This window comes from Petaurus breviceps, unplaced genomic scaffold, assembly GCF_028583685.1.
Source record: "Petaurus breviceps papuanus isolate PSGF00001 unplaced genomic scaffold, PetGlider_PUasm1.0 91133, whole genome shotgun sequence".
Lineage (NCBI taxonomy): Eukaryota > Metazoa > Chordata > Mammalia > Diprotodontia > Petauridae > Petaurus > Petaurus breviceps.
In genome coordinates, this window is record NW_027187419.1 from 38,459,955 (window position 1) to 38,480,108 (window position 20,154).

The window sequence follows — 20,154 nt, forward strand, 5'->3', positions numbered from 1 at the left end:
GTGGGTATGAGACATCTTTATTTCAGCTACCACAGAAAATGTGTGAGGATGAACAATGGCAGACATAAAGCCCTTAAATAGCTCATTAGAATCCCTTACTTTTCCTACTCCCACCCCTACCCCAGGTATAGACACTTTCATGAATTATTGAACAGGGAAAGATAGGGATTGTAGAACCAGGCCCCTGGGATTCTTTAGAAAGAGGGAACCCGAAGAGATGATCCAGTATTCTAGAAAGAGAAGGTCCTCTTGCCTAATTGACTCTACCCTCTTTTCTCTGGAGTGACCTAGTTGGGGAAAGAAGATGGTTAATGTCTAGATGCCAAGTATGTGTATATGTGTGTGTGTATGAGAACTATGCTTTGTGAAGGTGAAAGGAGGAGTGAAGTGTTCAGGGCTGACTATGTGGCAATGACAAAGTCTTATTTGTATCCTCTGGCAACACTGCCAAGTTCACTGAACCACAGTAACTGTGAGTATGAAGAGTCCTTTTTTTGCACAGGGAAACAAACTGTTTTCCAAAATTCACGCATGTTCTAACATCTCACAAAGGAAGGAAGGAAGGAGAAAACCTGCTTGTTGAAAATAGTACTGGGGTGCTGTGGTTTGGTTCTATTGGTTAAGAAGCACACCTAATTACTACATCTCAGGAAAGAGGTCATTGCAATGGGATAGAAGCTCTGTGGGGGCTGCTTCATCTACTCATTGGGAGGACTTCCCTAGATGGGTTGCTTCAGCAGGACTGGATGGGGCAACTACTATTCTCTATTACAGCATTCTTTTCTTAACCTCCCAGGTTAGCAATGCTTCAAGTGGAATAGGATCAATTCTGATGGATTGTGTGTTAGTCGGTCAGTTAACAAAAACTCACTAAATGTCTGCTATGTGCCAGGCACTATGCTAAAGGCTGGGGGTATTAAAAGAGGCGAAAGACGGCCCCTGCCCTCAAGGAGCTCACAATCTAATGGGGGAGACAACAAGAAAATAAATATGCAAAAACCAGCTAGACACTGGCTAGATAGGAAACAACTAAGAATTAAGGGGGTTAAGGAAAGCTTCCTACAAAAGATGAGATTTTACCTGGGACTTAAAAGAAGCCAGAAAAACCAGGAGGAAGCAAAGAGGAGGAAGAGAAATCCAGTCTCTGGGTACTGCCAGAGAATGCTCGGAGCAGAAAAGAGTGTCTTATGGGTGGAACAGCCAGGAAATCGAGGCAGGTGGAGTGAGGAGCACCTTTCAGGGAGTAAGGTATAAGGAGACTGAAAGGGTAAGAGAGAGCTATGTTGTGAAGGGCTTTGAATGACCAAAAGTGGATTTTGTATTTGATCCAAGAGGTAATAGGGAGCCACTGGAGTTTATTGAGTAGGGAGGTGACATGGTCAGACCTGTGCTTTAGGAAAATCACTTTGCTGGCCGAATAGAGGATGGATTGGAACAGGAAGAGACTTGAGGCAGGCAGACCTACCAGCAGGCTACTGCAGTTGTTCAGGTGTGAGTTGATGTGGGCTTGCGCCAGAGTGGTGGCAGAGTCCAAAGAGAGAAGAGGACATATTTGAGAGATATGTGAGTAATAAGGGCTTCTGTAATATTACTGGCTGCCTGAAGTGTTTTCTAAAGGTCTATGGAAATAAGTGAGTGCTGACAAGTCTTATCAGGCAACACCAGACACCAGAACTGACACTATGCCACTGTTTGGGGTGAACCTGTGTGAGTAATGCCCTCAAAGGGCCTGAATTCTCAAAGGCAATTCCCACAACTGAAGGTTTAAGACTGGGAAATAACTCCCTGAGAAGAGGTGGGAGAGTAAGAGAAACCTGATTCCTTTTGGAAGCAGGGGCAAGGTCTTTGCTTCTAGTGGAGGTGGGAGGGAGGAGAAGCATCTTGATTTTTATCAGAAGGGCCTATGATAGGGGCCTAGGAGGGACCCTGGGCCTCTTTCTGGACTCAGAGACCTTCCTGGGTTGGAATCCACTGGGGGGGTAAGGTAACTATTGACATTACTGGGTGCATCTACTAAAGAGGCCAGTACTTCTGGGGAGGGTTGGTAGAGCTTCTGAGAACTGGGTATATCAGTGGAGGGCAGGGTTAGGATTGGTGGAGAGTAACCTTGGTAGGCTAAAGCCCTCTGATCATCCTCATCCACTGCATAGTTGTGAGAGGTCCATATTAAGTGGTAGAGTCTAAGTGAATCTATCTTTGGACCAGAGACTGAGGGCAGGGCTCACTTTTCCAAGATATAAGGTTTCCATATTTCATCCTCCCATCTTTCTCTGTTCCATTTAATTCCCAGTCTCAGATCCTCTGTTAAAAAAACATAGCATGAAATAGGGGCTTACAATGTCTGGGGACAACTGGATTGTTTGTGGAATAGGATATAACAGATGGGAAGTTTTAGAAGGTAGATGTGATGGAGAGGATAGCAGGAAATATGGGCATCAGTTATTCCATTTATCTGCTTTGAACCCATTTCTTTATCTGTAAAATGGAAAAATAATATTCTACCTACTTCACAGGGTATTCTACCTGCCTTCAAGGAGCTTTTAGTCTAAGGGGTATGACAACATTCAAACATCCATGTACAAACAAGATGTATACAGGATAAATTGGAGCTAATCTCAGAGGGGAGGTACTAACATTAAGGGGGATAGGGAAAGGCTTTTTACAAAATGTAAGAGTTCAGGTATGACTCAAAGGAAGCCAAGAAATCCAGCCAGACAGGATTTTATTTAATCTTGGAGGTAATAGGGAGCCAGTGGAGTTAGTTTACTGAATGGGTTGGGGGGTAGTGACATGATAACGTGTGCTTTAGAAAGGTCCCTTAGATAGCTGGGTAGAGGATGAACTATAGTCAAGAGAGTCTTCTGGTTGGAAGACAAACTAGGAAGTTACTGCAATAGTCCAGGTGTGAGATAATAAGGGCTGGCACCAGGGTGATGGCACTGTCAGAGCAGAGAAGAAGGCATATTCAAAATATTTTCAGAGGCTGAATGCATAAGACTTGGCAACTGATTAGGGGCAGGAAGGTGAGAGAGAGTGAGGGGTTGAAAGTCTTTGCAGACTTCAAAGAGCCCTTTAAATGTATCTGTTGTTTCTCAAGTATCATTTCATCTTTATGAGGACATAAGGGACCAAAAAGTTTCACTGAATGAAGCAATTTTGTGAGACAAGGAAACTGTACTGTCCTGACTGTGATCTGTGAAAGGAATACAAGAGATAGAATCAGGGTACATGATATTTTTACACTAGTTTCTCAACTTATCTGTCTATTTCTCCTCCCTCCACCCTTTTGGCTACTGTTAAGTATTATCAGGCTTCTTGGACTTGCTGATTACCACGTAGGCACATGTGTTTAGAGAACTGCCCCAACCACATTGAGGAACCAGGAGGGCATGTAGCAATAAGCTTGGAGAGATGACTAGAAGCAGGTCATGACTCCACGAACACAACTTTTTTTCCTTCCATTTTCATTATGTTTAGTAATAACAATGGTCAAAGAAGGTTGACTTTTCTGTGAATGTGGGTATAGTGACCAGGGACAGGAAAGCCTAGATATAGAGTGGTGCTTCTAGAGCAATAGTTCTGAAAGTGTTGTCCAAGGAACCATGGGGGTCCCTTAACCCATTTCAGAGGATCTTCAAGGTCAGAATTGTACTAATAATGATACCAAGATGTTATTTGGCTATTAGAGTACTCTTCCTTTTTCCAGCTACATATCTGTTTGAGACCTATTTTTCTTTAGATGCTTCACCCAAAACAACGTCATAATGCAACAAATACAAAAGCAGATAGGAGAAGCTAGCTCTCTTTTATTAAGCTGAACATCCAAGAAATTTGCAGAAATATTACACTAATTTTTTTTGTTTTGGAAAATGTTTCTTATGCTAAGTAATAGGTATATTATTTTAAGTGAATCAATAAATAATCTTTTAAAATAGATCAATTTTAATTTTTAAATCTCTAGAATATGTAAATATCAATAGATATGAGCCATATCAACAAGAACTCTTTGGGGTCTTCAATAACTTTTAAGAGTGTAAAAGGGCATACCCTGTAAATTGTCAATGATGACAAAATATGGAAATAGTCAGTGTTGGAGGAGCTGTACTGTTGGGAGAGCTGCAATTTAGTACAGCCATTTTGGAAAGCAATTTTAAATTATGCAAACAAAATTGCTAAAATGTCCATAACTTTTGACACAGATTCCAGTATTAGGCTTATATCCCTAAGAGACTATTGATGAACATGAAGTCCCTACATACTCCAAAATATTTATAACAGCACTTTTTGTGACAGCAAAGAATTGGAAACAAAATAGATGTTTATCACTGGGGGGGTGGCTAAAAAAATTATGATACATGAATGTAATGAAATACTGTTGCTGTTGAGTCATTTTAGTTGTGTCCAATTCTATGTGACCCCATTTGCAGTTTTCTTGGCAAAGAAAAGTGAATTTCTATTTCCTTCTCCAGATCATTTTAAAGATGAAGAAACTGTCACGAAGCAGATTAAGTGACTTGCCCAGGGTCACACAGCTAGTAAATGTCTGAGGCTATATTTGAACTCAGAAAGACGAGTCTTCCTGACTGCAGGTCTGGCACTCTATCCACTGTGCTACCTATCTGTGTTGTAAGAAATGACAAAAGTGGTGAATAGAGAAAAGCATAGAAAGATGAACAGATGAAGAGTGAAGTAAGCAGAACCAAGAAAACAATATGCACAATGACTACAATAAAGTAAACATAAAGAACAATTAAAAATTAAACGTGAAAGTTCCAAAATCATAAAGAATAAACCTGGCTTTAGAGAAGAGATATAAGAATACACTCTTTCCCCTCTGAGATATGTTGTACATTGTCTTGTATACTGTAATAATGTACTCCCTCCTTGAATAATTAAAATAACGACACTCTACTTTTCTGTAGCCTTAAAGAAACAGACACATGACATAATGAATTTACATTGCTGAGATTGATGAGTGCCCTCATTGTAGGGCCTTGAATGTCACATTAGGGAACACAGGCCATATTCAATAAGATGTGCTTTTGGGGAATGTCTTAAAGAATGTAAACAGCAGTTAATGGTGATGGTAGAGAGGCAGAAGGGGGAAGAACATTTCACTGTGGTTGGTAGGGGTAGGGGTGGTGCCCAGGAGGCAGGTCATGTCCTTTGACCCTTTTAAGATCATTGCTCTTATCCCCAGAAAGCTCCAGTGAAGGACTGATTTTTAGGCGTCTTAGGCTAGCCTGTTATTTTATTTGAAGGAATTCCAGTTAGAAGGATATTCTTTAGGGTCCTTGCTGGTGGGGGAGGGTGGGGCGGGAAGGGAGACAGAAAGCAGTGGTAGTCCCTGTTTTGTTCCCTGCTATAGGACATGGAAGCAAATAAAGAACTCATCATCTTCCATAGGTTTTTTGTTTGTTATTTTTTTTAGAGAGGGGAAGGCAGGTATTTGAGGTTAAAGTGACTTGCCCAAGGTCACACAACTAGTAAGTGTGTCAAGTGTCTGGGTTGGATTTGAATTCAGGTCCTCCTGACTCCAGGACCAGTGCACTATTCACTGTGCCACCTAGCTGCTCCCTCCATAGGTTTCTGATGAAAAGCAAAAATTCTATTTTTGGCATCCCTACAGAACTGTACTAGGCTAGGTATTTTTTGTAGACTTTAGTTTTCTGGGAAAACAAATCTTTTGTGAAACTGACCCAGGGAACACAGCCCTTGGTCCAGGGTTTACTTTTATTCCTAAGATTCACTGATCTTGAAGTTCTGGTTCAGAGTATTGAGTCAGTTGACTTTTTGGTCATTGAGTTGGCTAGACTTTTAGGGTTCAGAACTCTGCAACTTGACCTTAATTATCCATTTACTTTTTTCTACAGATGGCACTACTACCTAGTGACTTCTCTTCTTACATTTCTACTTATACACCTGTAATGTTCATGGGAGTTGAAGATCTCCATCCATTAACAGGCCTCAGGTGGAGCCCAACAAGAGAGACTTGATTAGGGGAGGTTTGTTTTTCAGGAAGGCCCACACCTTTTGTTACTTTGTAATTAGACAGTGGGTCAAGAGGGTTGTGATGTCCTCTGACCCCGAAGAAGGGTATATATACATATATTCTGAGGTTAGTACTTTGCTTTGGGGCTTATTCATCAGAGGAGTGTTCATGTGATGTAGCCAGATGAAACTTTTAAGGAGCCCCTCGGTTTTGAAAACCCAGATGTTGGTGCTTCTCTCTCTGGTAACTATGTATGTATGTAATGTAATCTGTCTGTTGATCTGTGATGTATGTATTATTTGGTCAGACAGAAGCCCTGTTGATCTTTATACCACTATTTCTGTTTGTAATTTCTGTTTGTATTTTCTCTGAAGTTCAGGGTGCTGACTTTTCCCTGAACTAAGTAAATGAGATATATGTTTGATTAAAGTAATACTGTTGACCCCTTTTGAGCTGCTTTCCTTTAGAAAAGCAGATCAAAGAACTTGTGCTAGCAGCCCTCCTGTGTACTGGTATTATTGGTCTTATACCTCCACAGCAGCTGCATGTTGTTACAACACCATCAATCAAGCATTTATATCAACAAGCATCATCCAACTATGGAGATACAAAGAAAAAGCAAAAACAGTCAAAGCCATCAAGAAGCTTATATTCTAAATGATGAGACAACATATTTAGATCAGAACAAATAAGACAACTACAGAGCAGATGGAAGGTAATCTTTAAAAAAATTTTTTTATTGATTTCACTGTTTTCTAATCGCGTGTAAAATTTTTTAACATTCTTTTTAAAAATTCTGAGTTCTAAATTTTCTTCCTCTTTCCTACTTCTCCCCCACCTCTTGAGAAGGCAAGAAATATGATTTTGATTATACTTGTGAAGTCATATAAAACATATTTCCATAATAGCCATGTTGTAAAAGAAAATACACACACAATCAAGAAAAGTAAAGAAAGTAAGAAAAAATATGATTCAATCTGTGCTCACAGCTCATCAATTCTTTCTCTGGAAGTAGACAGCATTTTTCATCATGGGTCCTTTAGAACTGTCTTGCGTCACTGTCTTGATTAGAGTAACTAAGCTTTTCACAGCTGAGTATAAAAAAATGATTCAATCAACCTGGTTTTAGGATTTTAAGTGATTAGCTTCTCCTGGGGCAGCCATGATGTTATGATATTCCATGGAGTTGAAATTAAGTAGAGCTACAGATGGAAAATGGAGAGTTACTCCAGTCAGTAGACCTGGGTTTGAATTATGGCTTTGCTACTTACTGCCATATACCATATGTATACCTTAGACAAGTCATTAAATCTCTTTAGGCTTCAGTTCCTTCATTTAGAAAATGAAGTGGTTGGACTGAATGGCCTTTATGGTCTCAGCATAAAATCTATGACCCTCTCAGACTCAGAAGCACATTAGATCAGCAATGTACTTAATACTTATTCTTCCTTTTATTTCAATTTTATAGCTTGAGGGTGTGTTCTCAATTAGTCTTGGACCCTCTAGTTAAGAAAAAACAAGTCTTTGAAATCAGGATCTTATTAGTATCCAAGTAAATACATGTGGTACAGAGCTACAGTGGAAAGAACACTGGATTTGGAGCCAGAAAACCTAAGCATATAGCGCAGAGTCATGAAAAGAAATGCCTTTGGAGTCCAAGGATCTTAGTTCAAATTTCACTTTTGATGCTTTCTATCTATATCATTTAACCTCCTTGAAACTCAGTTTTCTCATCCATAAAATGAAGGGGTTAGAATAGTTGGCTTCTGAGTTCCCTTCGGGTCTTAAATCTAAGATTCTTAGGTCATAGATTGGATTATGTTCTATTGGAGTGTGCTGGAGTCCCAAATTGACCACCAATGAATGCTCTGTGATCTTGAACAAGTTGCTTTAGTTCTCTGGGTCTCAGTTTCTTCATCCATAAAATAAAAAGCAATCTCTAAAATCCCTTCCAGATCAAATATAAGATGGACATGATTTCATCAAGAGGACATTTTAGGCAAAAGGAATGAAGTAAGTAAATGAAGTGAGTAAATATACTTATAAATTAGGAAGCAGGAGATGTATGGAGATGTAAAGGGTAGTGCAATTTATCTGGAGACCTGAATATACAAATGGAGTAGGATAAGGTAAGGCTAGTGAGAATGAGCAGCCCTTGGGTACTTTCTGGATTACTGCTAACAGGGGTTCTGTCTCCTTAGGGTCAGTGGAATAGGGGTGATCAAGCTGGTAAAAGGATTGAGAGGACACTGAGAAAGGTTAGAAAAGACTAGGTTGGAGTCAGATGATGGAGGGCCTTGAATTCTCTCCAAAGAGGTTTAAATTCTTTTTGATTTATCAATTCAAATATTTCATATTTGTAGTTGCTGGATCATTTTCATGACATTAGGCCCTGAATACCATAAGCTTATACTTTCTGCTCTTTGGGTAGAGGAGAAACCATCAAAATAGCCCACACCTTCTCGACTTCCTCTCAGACCTTTTTTAAATTCAATCACTGCTTCCCCCTCCTCTCCCCCTCCCCAAGCCTGAAGAGCTGGATCTACTTTTAGTAGTAATCCATAACTCCTACCCGCTCCTCCAGTCCTGCTCATAGCCTCACTTTTACCTACGAACAAAATCTTTCTTGATATAAGAAGTTAAACACTAAGGTCATTATAATGAAATCAGCAAGCATTTATCAAGTGCCTACTGTATCCCAGGAAGTGTGCTACTGTAAGTGCTGGACAAAGACAAGCTGAAACAATCCCTGTACTCAAGAAGTCTACATTCTACTGGGAGTATATGACATTCACGTTGATAAAACTTGCTCTAGAAAAACCAAGGATGGAGAATAGGCTCCTTCTATTCAGATGTAAGAGCTGGGGGGTGGAGTGATAGTATACTAGTCAATCAGTGAATAAATCACCCTAATTCACATAATCTTATCAGTTGAACATACTTCTATTGAATCAGTCCTGCAAAGGTATTAAACCTTTATTTACCTGTAATACCCATTGGAATTTCTACATAATATCAAACTAGTTCAGAATCTCGCTAATTCAAGAGTATTGAAGAGCAATTTGAATTAAACTCCTGAGAAGGAATCACTTGTAGCAGGAAAGGGGGACTCCACCTCTCTCTATCCACTTGACTAGAGGAGAACCTTAGTAATGTTCTGAAGGTGAGAAGATTTGGACCTTTTTTTGGAACCCTAATGGTGTCCCCAAGACAGCGGCGGTTGGTGGCAAGTGTCTGTATATGTGAAGCCAGCAGCAGGTGGGGCATTCCATGGAGGAGTTGAAATGAAATGTGGGCTAGGCGAGCCAGTGGAAACTGAGCCAATTTCATTCATCTGAGGGTCCAGTATATATAGTGAAAAACCGAGCAGTGATCATGAGCCACTTTCTTGGGACACTTCCCGGTTCCCTAGTTCTCATCCACCTCATACGTGGCTGCCTTGTTCTCTAGTGCCAAGCAGGATGTTCCAAACCTCCCTAGCATAGAAGGATGCTAGGAAGAGGACAGAGAGCCAACATCCTAAGATAATAAGCTCTGGTGGTGGGAACAAGGTCAAGGGAGACCTTGGCCTAGATTCATGTCCCTTTGGGGAACTCCTTAGAACTGGTCCTTGATATTTCCCCCTACACATATGGAGCTCAGAACAAATAGACATACTGAGGAAAGGAAGTTTCAAGACTCTACGAGTACTACATCAGAAGCCACAGCATACCCAAGAAGAATATCATTAGGAATTCAAGAAAGGGAGAATAGTATTTTTAGGAATTGTTATCCCCTTTATCTAATGTACTCTAAGCTTGGGCCTGCTTTACTCTGGATTCTGTATGTGTCCAATCATGTTCTCAGTTTGGTGGGATATTTGTACCAACTATTCTAACTATATCACCTTGGTAAATATCAACTTCTAAAAGCTAATTAAATTTGGCTAGCTAATCGATATCAATTGATAAACTTTGGGAGAAGCACACTGCAATAGGGCTCAGGAGCTGCAGTATCAGAAAACCAATTTTCCCAGCCTCTCAAAGTCCCATAGAATCCAAAAGAGAAATATAAAGGCTGCCCTCTTAGGACCTGGCTTGCAAGTACAAGTGGGAATTGGGAAGGTAGTCCCAGAGGTTAATATGTACAAAGATGGTGCATCATTTTTGTTGATCCCGTTTACAACTAATTGATTTTGTCTGCTAACTACCTAAGTCATGATCCATTGTCTCTCAACTTAGTTTAGAAATTCAGCAGGCCTACAATGAGTTAAATTTAGATATAGAGTTCTCTTGGTAATTACTGTTCTATTCTTGTCTCAAAGAAGTGTGATATCCTTGTAGGATATGGGTAAACACCAGGGAGTCTGGTCTAGTATTTTTTTGGGGGGAGGGCAGTTGGGGTTAAGTGACTTTCCCAAGGTCCCACGGCTAGTTTTTGTGTTAAGTGTCTGAGGCCAGATTTGAACTCAGGTCCTCCTGACTCCAGGGCCGGTGCTCTATTTACTGCGCCACCTAGCCGCCCCTGGTCTAGTATTTTTACACCACCAAACTGTCCTTCAAGAATGTCTGGTTTTCTATCCAAAGACTGGTTCACTATATCTAACCTTACAGGTGGACTCAAACAATGAATATTTCTTAGTCACAAGAAGGAAGGAAATAGTTTCTAGCCCCTCATTCCCAATTTCCAACCAATCATATTGTCTCCCATGCTTCAACTTTGAAACCAACAATATTGACTTCATTATTCATGATATTGAGCTCTTGTAACCAATCATAACTTTTTCCCTGCTTACAAAGTCTAATTCTTTGTTCTCTACTGCCCCAAAATTATTTAAGGGAGCTGTCCCCCTCATTTGGGGTCTTAGCTTTGCTGAGGAAGCTGAAATACTATTTACTGGTAAATTTCTGTTTTATTAATAAGTTGATTATGCTCAGAACTTTGTGCCTCAGTCTACCTTAAATTTTTTTAATTTAGTTTTTATTTTTTTTATTTTATGATTCATTTTTCAAATGCTTTATTAACTTCTGATTTACATCATTAATTTCTACCAGATTTTGAGTTATAAATTTTCTCCCCATTTTCCCCCTACCTACTACCCCAAAATAGCAATCCCACAGGATATCCCCTCTTCCAATCTGCTCTCTCCCATATCTTCTCCCATATCCCCTTAGACTTTTCCAGTAGGGCATGGTGGATCTCTATGCCCCAGTGCCTATATATCTTATTTCCCAATTACGTGTAAAATAGTATTAATAATAGTTTATCTATATATATGTATATGTATATAATTTTAAACATTTGATTTTAAAACTTTGAATTCCAGATTCATTCCCTTCCTCCCTTGTCACCCACCCTTACTGGGAAGATAAACAGTTCAGTATAGGTTGTACATGTGTAGCTAATGCAACATAGTAGATATATTGTAAAAGACTGACTATATTTCCCTCCCTCCTATAGGGTGAGATACCCTATTTAGTGTGTATTTCATTCCCTCCCCAAGCCAAATTCAATGGGAATAGGGTTTACCCATTCCCTTTTGCCTTCCTATTCTTCCCCTCCATTGTAACCATTTTCCCTTGCCTCTTCTATATGAGTTACTTTACCCCATTCTGTCTCTCTCCATTTCATCTCATTATATTCCTCTCTCACCTCTTAATTTCACTTTTTAAGTATCATCCCTTCCTGTTAAATTGGTCCTGTGACCTCTATCTATGTATACTTGCAATTATATATACACACATTCACATATGTATTCATATGCTATATACCCTCTGATATAGACATGTGTGTGTGTATATATATTTCTATTCCTTTCAACTATTTTCATACTGAGAAAAGTTTCATCAGTTACAATTATTGTTTTTCCAGGTAGGAATGTATATAGTTCAACTTCGGTAAATTCCTTATGATTTCTTTTCCCTGTTTAGCTTCTCATGCTTCTCTTGCTTCTTGTATCTGAATGTCAAATTTTCTATTCAACTCTGGTTTTTTCATTAAGAATGCTTGAAAGTCTTCTATTCCACTGAATGACCATATTTTCCCCTGAAACATGATACTCAATTTTGCTGGGTAGGTGATTCTTGGTTTTAATCCCAGCTCTTCTGCCCTCCAGAATATCCTATTCCAGGTCCTTCGATCCCTCAGTGTAGAAGCTGCCAGATCCTGGGTTATCCTGATTGTGTTTCCACAATATTCAAATTGTTTCTTCCTGGCTGCTCGTAATATTCTCTCCTTGATCTGGGAATTCCGGAACCTGGCTATAATATTCCTAGGAGTTTTCTTTCTGGGATGTTTTTCAGGAGGTGATCGGTGGATTCTTTCAACCTCTATTTTGCCTTCTGGTTCTAAAACATCAGAGCAGTTTTCCTTGAGGATTTCTTGGAAGATGATTTCTAGGTTCTTTCTTTGATTGTGGCTTTCAGGTAGTCCAATAATTTTTAAATTATCTCTCCTGGATCTGTTTTCCAGGTCAGTGGTTTTTTCAGTGAGATATTTCACATTACCTTCTATTCTTTCATTTGTTTGGATCTGTTTAACATCATCTTGATTTCTCATAAAGTCACTAGCTTCCCTTTGTTCCATTCTAAATCTGAGGGAATGATTCTCCTCATTGAGCTTTTGAGATTCTTTTTCCATCTGGCAAATTCAGCTTTTTAAGGCATTCCTCTCCTTATCGCCTTTTTGAGCCTCTTTTGCCAATTGAGTTAGTCTGTTTTTTAAGGTATGATTTTCCTCAGTCAGGCTGTTGACTCTCATTTCGTAATTTTCTTGCATCATTCTCATTTCTCTTCCCAATTTTTCCTCTACTTCTTTTATCTGCTTCTTAAGGTCCTCTATGGCCTGTAACAAGGTCATATTTTCCTTTGAAGCTTTTGGTGCAGGAGTTCTGACTTCACTGTCTTCCCCCTGTTCCATGCTTTACTCTTTTTTGTCCCCAAAATAGGAGTTTAATATTGGGTTCTTCTGTTTGCTTTGCTTCCTTTGCCTGGTCATGTCACCCCTCAGTCATTTGACCCCTGGGCTTTTTGCCACAGTAGGACTCTGCCACCAGACAGGGGAGCTTTCGTCCCAAACCCTGGGGTTTTCTCAGCTGCTGGAGGTATTAGTTGGGTGCCCTCTCTGAGGCCTCTACACGTTCTTGCAAGCTGGTCACATACCCTAGGACCTCCACTATAGACTGCAATCCAGATCCAAGCAGGTTAAAGCAAGAGCGATTACCTCTCAGACTGGTTACTTGGTCCCCCTACACTCTGCAGACCAGGAGCTGAAGCTGCCACGTGGCAGGGGATGTGCCAGCATCTCAGTGGCTTCTTGCCCAGGGGCAAAAGCCAATGCTCTCCCAACTACTGGTCCCAAAGTCCATACTGCACTGACTTCTCACTTTGTCTTTCACATCTATGTGTTCATAAATCTGGAAACAGCCATAGAGGCTGGTGATCTGGAGTCCCTCTAGCCAGCATCTGGTCAGGCCTGCCCTGGGGCTAAAGCCTCGGCCTGTGGCTGGGCTCAGCTCCCAGAGCGCTGCACTGGCCGATTCCTGCTGGCCTGCCGGGCTGTCCTCAGCGAGAGGTTAGCTTCTCTGTGTCCTTTTGTGGGTTCTGCAGCTCCAAAGTTTGTTCAGAGTCCCCTTTAACTTGGATTGGGGAAGGTGGAAGCCATGTGGAGAACCTGCTTCTACTCTGCCATCTTGGCTCTGTCCCACTGATCTGTCTCCCTTAATTTTAACTGTACTATGGCATCAGAAAGAATGTATGGGTGGTGATATTCTAATGGACCAGTTCCCTTCAGGTGGGTCACAAAAGAGACATTATCTGAATTCTGGGTAGTTAAGGATAGAGAAGATATTGTCTTGTCCTAAAATCCCTAAGGGACAATAGGATCAGAGGAATTACCTGAAGAATTTGGGAAGGTACTATTGAATGCAGCCATCAGAGGTTGGAGCAGATTCAAACCAGCTGGAGCCAATCTCGTGGTTTATCTGGAAACTCCCTATTTATGTACCTGGAGCCCACTGTTCTGCTAAGATGTTACCATTCTGCAAGCTTCCCCAGCCTTCTCTATGAACATCCAGCTATTTGCAAAAAAACTTATATAGCAGCTTTTTGAGACTGTGCCTTCATGAGACTCCCTGTCCCTGCCCCCTTTTGCCCCTCCTAGGCACTTCCATACTGTGGTGCTACATGGTGTCCAGAATTGCAATTCCCTTGCCTCTATTAAAGACACTTGTTGTTGCTACTTTGGTAGTTCCTCTATTTCAGGTTGACAGTGCCAAGAAGGCACACAACTCAAGTCAAGAAGCATTTTAAAACGTTTATTATGTGCCAAGCAATGGGCTAAGCACTGGGAATACACATACAAACAAAAAGAAAGACAGTCCTCCTTCCCTCAAGGAGCTTATGTTCTAATGAAAAAGAAAATACATAAAGGAAACTGAAAGATTGCAGTGGGGAGACAGTACCTGAAGCAGGCATGTAAGAAAGTCAAGAGTAGTACAGACTAGTGGGAAATGGAGAGATAGATGACTTGGGCCCCCTCCTTAAGGCTAGGTTCTTGGGAGAGCCTTTTACCTTCCAATCAGAAGGAGGGGCCCAACGAACAGAAGGTTCTTTGGTGATATGGATCCCAAGGTTGAAATGAATTTTTAAGATGAAGAGCTTTCTGGGCCACAGTGGAGAAGTTCAGAAGAGTGTAGCCTGGTGGGAAAACCAAGCATCTCAATACAAAGTTTTCCCATGTGTAATTTGTCTCTCTTGTCAGATGTCACTGAATGTCCCCCCTTATGGGAAGACCAACTGAAGCATGGGTCAGGGATGTTTCCCTATTTGTTCCGCTGCAGGTCAATAATGCAGCAGGGAATGGAGAGTTGGAAATCTGTCTTGAAGATTCAGGCCCACACGCCATTCTTCTCTTTAGTTCATCTATAGTGAAGACAGAGCTATGAAAACATTGCTTATCTCCCTTATGGAAAGGTTTAGGAAGTCCATTCTCTATCAACAGTCCAGAGGAGGGTTCAGATTGATAGAAATGCTACTTTCCCAATAAATAATAACATATTTATAGAGTGCTTTAGGATTTGTAAAGCATCTTTTTAACATCAACTTTTTGAGGTAGTTAATGTAAATATCATCTTTCCTCGTTGTTCAGGGAAGTCTAAAATTCATGCTGTTCAGAGTAAACATTTAAAGCAGGGAAATAAGTGAATCTCACTCAAAATATTTGAAGCAGGAAATTTATAAATCTGGAGGCTCTACCATGAATGTGAACTCCCTCCCCTCAGTCAGTAAACTCTACACTCACAAGACACAGACATTCAACATACCATGGTGTCAGAATTTATTTGGCATAGCAAAAATAAAAGGAAAAAAAATGTTAAGGCTCCTGGGTTGAATCCCAACCATCTTACAGATCTCATAAAATATTTTATCACACCCATAGATCACGGGCATGATTAAAGGAAGGGGTCCCAAGACCCCACCCCTGAGTTTTAGAACTAGATATATTAAAAGGTAACTGAGGCAGCATGGGGGAAAGGGAATGATTTTTCCTATTGCCCTACCAACAAATGAGATTTTTAGTAGTCCCTTCCCACTCCAGAACTACCTCATCCATGCTGATCTCCACCATCTACATCTCTGGGATCTGTGAAAATGGGGAAGACTTCTCTTGGTTCTTTCTCCTATGGACCCTTTCACTGGCAGAGTCTTGGGCTTTGACCACAAATGATAATCAGTGGTCACCAGGGCCTAACAGAATGTAATCCCCAAAGTCATAGGATATTTACAGCTGCAAGGAACCTTAAAGGGTATCAAGTCCAATTCCTTCCTTTCATAGATGAGAAAACTGAGGCAAACAGAGATTAAGAGACTTGCCTAAGGTCACACAGCTTGTAAATGTTTGAGGCAAGATTTGAATTCAGATCTTCCTGACTCCAAGCTCAGCATTCAATCCGCTGCACCATACAACTAACTATACAAACTTTGTCTTAACCTGATTACAGTGGCTCCTCTTTTCCTATTACATGGTTTTCTTTACATTGCAAGGGGGTTCTACTTTGCACTCCAGGGAAGGAAAAATGGTGAAAGTGACAAGCCAGGAGAAAGGGAGAGGGATAAGATATGAGCAAGTGAAAGGAATGAAGAGAGGAGTCATTTAGACTGACCTTTTCCTTTCCACTCTCCTCCATATACCTTAAATGGCCATTGTCCACAATGCAGGGGTCTCTTTATGATTGCTTTACCGTAATCATAGTACCAGTGTTTGCCCAAATAAATGTCTCCTTGAGATGCACCGGCTCCTTTGCCTGGAGCCATGAAGGTGTGAAAATGGACAAACTGCTTCTACTCAGTTTTCCTCTACTTCACCCTTCAAGGGAGTGAATAAAAAAGATGGATATTCTCTGCTTCCCTCTGGAACTTAGCCATGGGACATCAGGCCAGTGAGAATAGAGAGGTCAGTGCCCTTATCACTCAGGTCTCTTCCCCTGGAAATTATTGGATTTCCCCTTTAACTCAGATCAGAATTCCTTGGGCTCTGAGACTATTTCTCTGGTCTCCTCTGGGCTTCTGTCCTACCATATTTTTCATCTTTTATATAATAAAGATTAATAAAACAATTGAGACTACTACATACAGGGCCTTGTGTTAGACAATGAAGGGGCTCAGAGGTGAATTAGCAGCAAACCTTCTTTTGTAAAGAAGATTTATACCCTCAACTGAGGCACTCCGGTTGAATTAGCCTGCTCCTCAATGTGCATATAGTCTAGTAATAGAGATGAAAAGGATAGACCAATACTTACTACACAGAGGCATTGCATGCTAGGTGTCTTAGAGGAGCTATGTCAAACTCAGGTAAGCTGCAGCATATGGCCCCGCTTTCCAGTGTGGGGAGAGCAGATTAAAATGTAATCGGGAAATGTTGAACAAAATAAATAAAACTACAAAACAACTTGCATAATGTCAATTTGTGGTTTTCTAAGTCAACATGCAGCCCTCAGGGATCCCTTTCTCTTTGAGTTTGACATTGCTACCTTTGAGAATGAGCCTTATGGAGAACTGTGTAGTTTAAGGACTGGAGAGACTTCTGTGAGAACATAATTTGGAAATTGGTGAAGACTGTGCTCTTTTCCAAAGCCTATCTCAGATGGAGGGGAATAATAGAGAAGGAAGGAGAGTCAGGCCAGCTACTCTGACTGGCCTGAAGTTTTCTCTCTGTTTGAATGGCTCATTTTTGCTTTTGGGTCTGCCCTGGGTGACTGGGAGAACTTTCTGATTAGGGGCTAGGATCCTGATGTGTAGCATCTCAAGGAGATTGGAGGTGATAGAGAGAATTCTAGAGGCTGACACATAGTGGAAAAAGTATTGTGGCCCCTTGCAACGTCCAGTCCAGTTTGTAAGGTTTTATGACAGCATTAGAAAGCTTGTTAAGTTTTTACAATGGAGCAGGTGATTTCAATGCTGTGACCATCTGAGGTCTTGCTACCCTAGACTATGAACTGCAGTCCTTTGGCTATTTTTTCCTTAGAACAATGGTGCAGGTTTATCTACTGAGGCTTTGGGAAGCTTGGTTTGGGTAAAGATGGGGGCTTTCAGTGGGTATTGCTGTCATTTTGGCCCTGATTATGGGTCTGTTGTAGGTGAGAAGTCCTTTCCAAAGGAAGAGTTCTTTCCAAGGACAAAGGACATCACCCTGAGCTCTTGAGGAGCTCCTGTAACAGAGCCTCTGGGCTGGAGCCTCTCTGTTCCTGTCTTTCTCACTCCCTAGAGAGCATCCAGGGATAAGTCAGTCTTATCGCTAGACCTATATAGGTATTAAATATAGGGATGTAGACAGGCAGGTGAATAACCATAACCTTGTTTCATGGGCTTGACTTTATTTTCTTCCCTTCCCCACTTGTTGCAAGGGAGACCAAAAGAGCCTTAGGGTTGAGAAATTAGGGGATTCCAGACTTCGAGTCTTTGACAGCAGGTTGGAAGAGTGGTCTGTAAATTGATGTCAACTGGGTAGAAGTTAGTGATTGGACATTAAGAAGAGAGGTGCAATGAATTTCCAACCCAAAGTCAGAGTGAGTTTTTTTAAAAAGAGAATTGGCCTTAAGTGACCAGTACATTAAAATTAAAAGGTAGATTGAAGTCTGAAAATTTTGATCTCAGATGCATCTTCTACCTAGAGTGTGGAACATCGTCCTGGAGAGGAAATGCCTATTTTATCCAAAGCTCAGAGAAACACATAGACTTTCTACAGATTCTGTCTGGCTTTTGGGATAAAAAGCTCTTATGCATTATTTGTTTCTATTCTGATGACTAGGGGTGCCAGGATTTTGTGGATTTTTTTTTCTCCTAAAAAAGCCTTTGTCCTTTAGGAAAAAGCTTTTGTCTTTTAAGGTAAGAGTAGGGGCAGCATCCCTTCTTTTGTAGAGAAGATTTATATCCTTAATTGAGGCACTCCAGCTGAAACCTGAAGTAGCAAGTAGAGAAAAGTTTCACTCTTTTGTGCTCAGGGGAGCCATACTTGGCAGTGACTACAGAACCAGTAATATCTGTCAAGCAGAGCTTACATGACTTTGCCATGGTCACAGATCTGGTGGAGACTTAGACACACAATAGAGACTGAATGCCTGGTGAGATCAGTGGAGAGTGGACCCAGGAAGACCAGTCCAATAATATCAACAGAAAGCACCAGTGGCCTTGCACGAATTGCTCCTCTGCCCTTGTGTGCTGAGCACATGTGTACACAGCTGTGTATTCCTTCATCGCCTGAACACTGAGAATATGTGTATGTATCCCTATGTGTATGTTACTCTGCACATTTCCACTGTGTGTTCACTCATTCTACCAATATTGTGTGTCCTTGTAGGAGTATGCTTCTGGTTGATAAAGAAAATCATTTCTCTCCACTTTCTTACTTTGCTATTTCATTAAATTCCTTCAAGCTAATTATACCCTTTGAATGAATAGAAAGGTAAGCACATTGGTGGTGGTTCATGAGCAATGATTTTGAATAGATGTGGATCTACAGAGTACCTTATAAGTGTAGTAGGTTCATCCTGGGGACTCTTGATGATCCAAGGGGAGTCTTGATGATGGGGAGTCTTGATGACTCCAAGTGCTTTTTTGGAAAGAAAATTGATAATGTGGAAAGTGGCAAGAAGAGGGTAACCAGATTGGTGAAGGATCTCAATTTCATTCTATATGAGAATGAAGAAACTGGAGAAGAGAAGGCTCAAGGAGCACAATATAAATATCTTTAAGTACTTAAATGGGTGGAAATTATGAAGAGATAAATGTAGGCTTGTTATTAGAAAATACTCTGTTCAAAAGTAGAATAGGTTGCCTTAAGAAATCAGACTTGACCTGTTGACCATTTATTGGGTGTATTATATTGGGGAATCGTTTTTTGGGTAAGGTTTGGTCTCAGTTACTGCTAGGCTCTTTGTAATGTTGCAATTCTGATTGCAAGGGGAAATGGGTTTAGACTGGATTACTTCTATGATCATTTTAACCTCACATATTTTATGATTTATGGCAGGAGTAGGGTGAAGGCAGCTCTAATGGCTTGTGAAAGTCAATTGCTGAATGTTCAGTGTGAGCACTTACAACTCAGAAATCTGCACTACAAAATTAGGGCTTGATTCATTGTTTTGTTGACTTCTAGGCTAATTTTAGTATCATCAGCGACCTCATGGTTGCTATATTCTCTTCTATAAAACCTGTACACAGTACCAAACCCTGTGGGGTAGAATTGTTCACAAGTACATCATCTGCCTTCAACATCTATAAGCCTACACTTCAACTCCATACTGTACTGGCTACCTCCCAGACTGCTAAGCAGCTTATATCTGATTAGTGTCCTGAGCTTCCTGAAAGAATAGCATGCTATTGTCATACTTGGTGACTAGTACAGTTATCCATTCCTACCCCCAACTCTGCAACATCCTGCAACATATGTATAGCTTAATCCATGATATGGGTGGTGTTAGTGGGAGCAGGTACTAGTCAACGAGTTAGAATGACATACATAATTTTCTTAGAGTCCTATCTCCTGTCCTGTTCTACAGATTGGTCAAGGTCTTCTAATCAAATGGATCACATACAGGAAATGGGCAAGCAGTCACAACCCAGTCCCAGGCTCAGTCCCACCTGGAGTCATGCTTTCCTTTGTAAGAGGCCTTCACCCAGATCTCC

General features: G+C 40.8%; 1 long non-coding RNA gene across 2 annotated transcripts in view; it reads left to right on the plus strand.

Moving 5' to 3' along the window:
* Positions 1 to 5,935: 5,935 nt before the first annotated feature.
* LOC138154955 (uncharacterized) overlaps positions 5,936 to 20,154 on the plus strand; it is a 63,112-nt gene continuing 48,893 nt past the window's right edge. For both annotated transcript variants that reach the window (XR_011166714.1, XR_011166715.1), the window contains exons 1-2: positions 5,936 to 6,243; positions 6,531 to 6,707. This is a non-coding gene — a long non-coding RNA (uncharacterized lncRNA). The remainder of the gene's footprint in view (positions 6,244 to 6,530; positions 6,708 to 20,154) is intronic.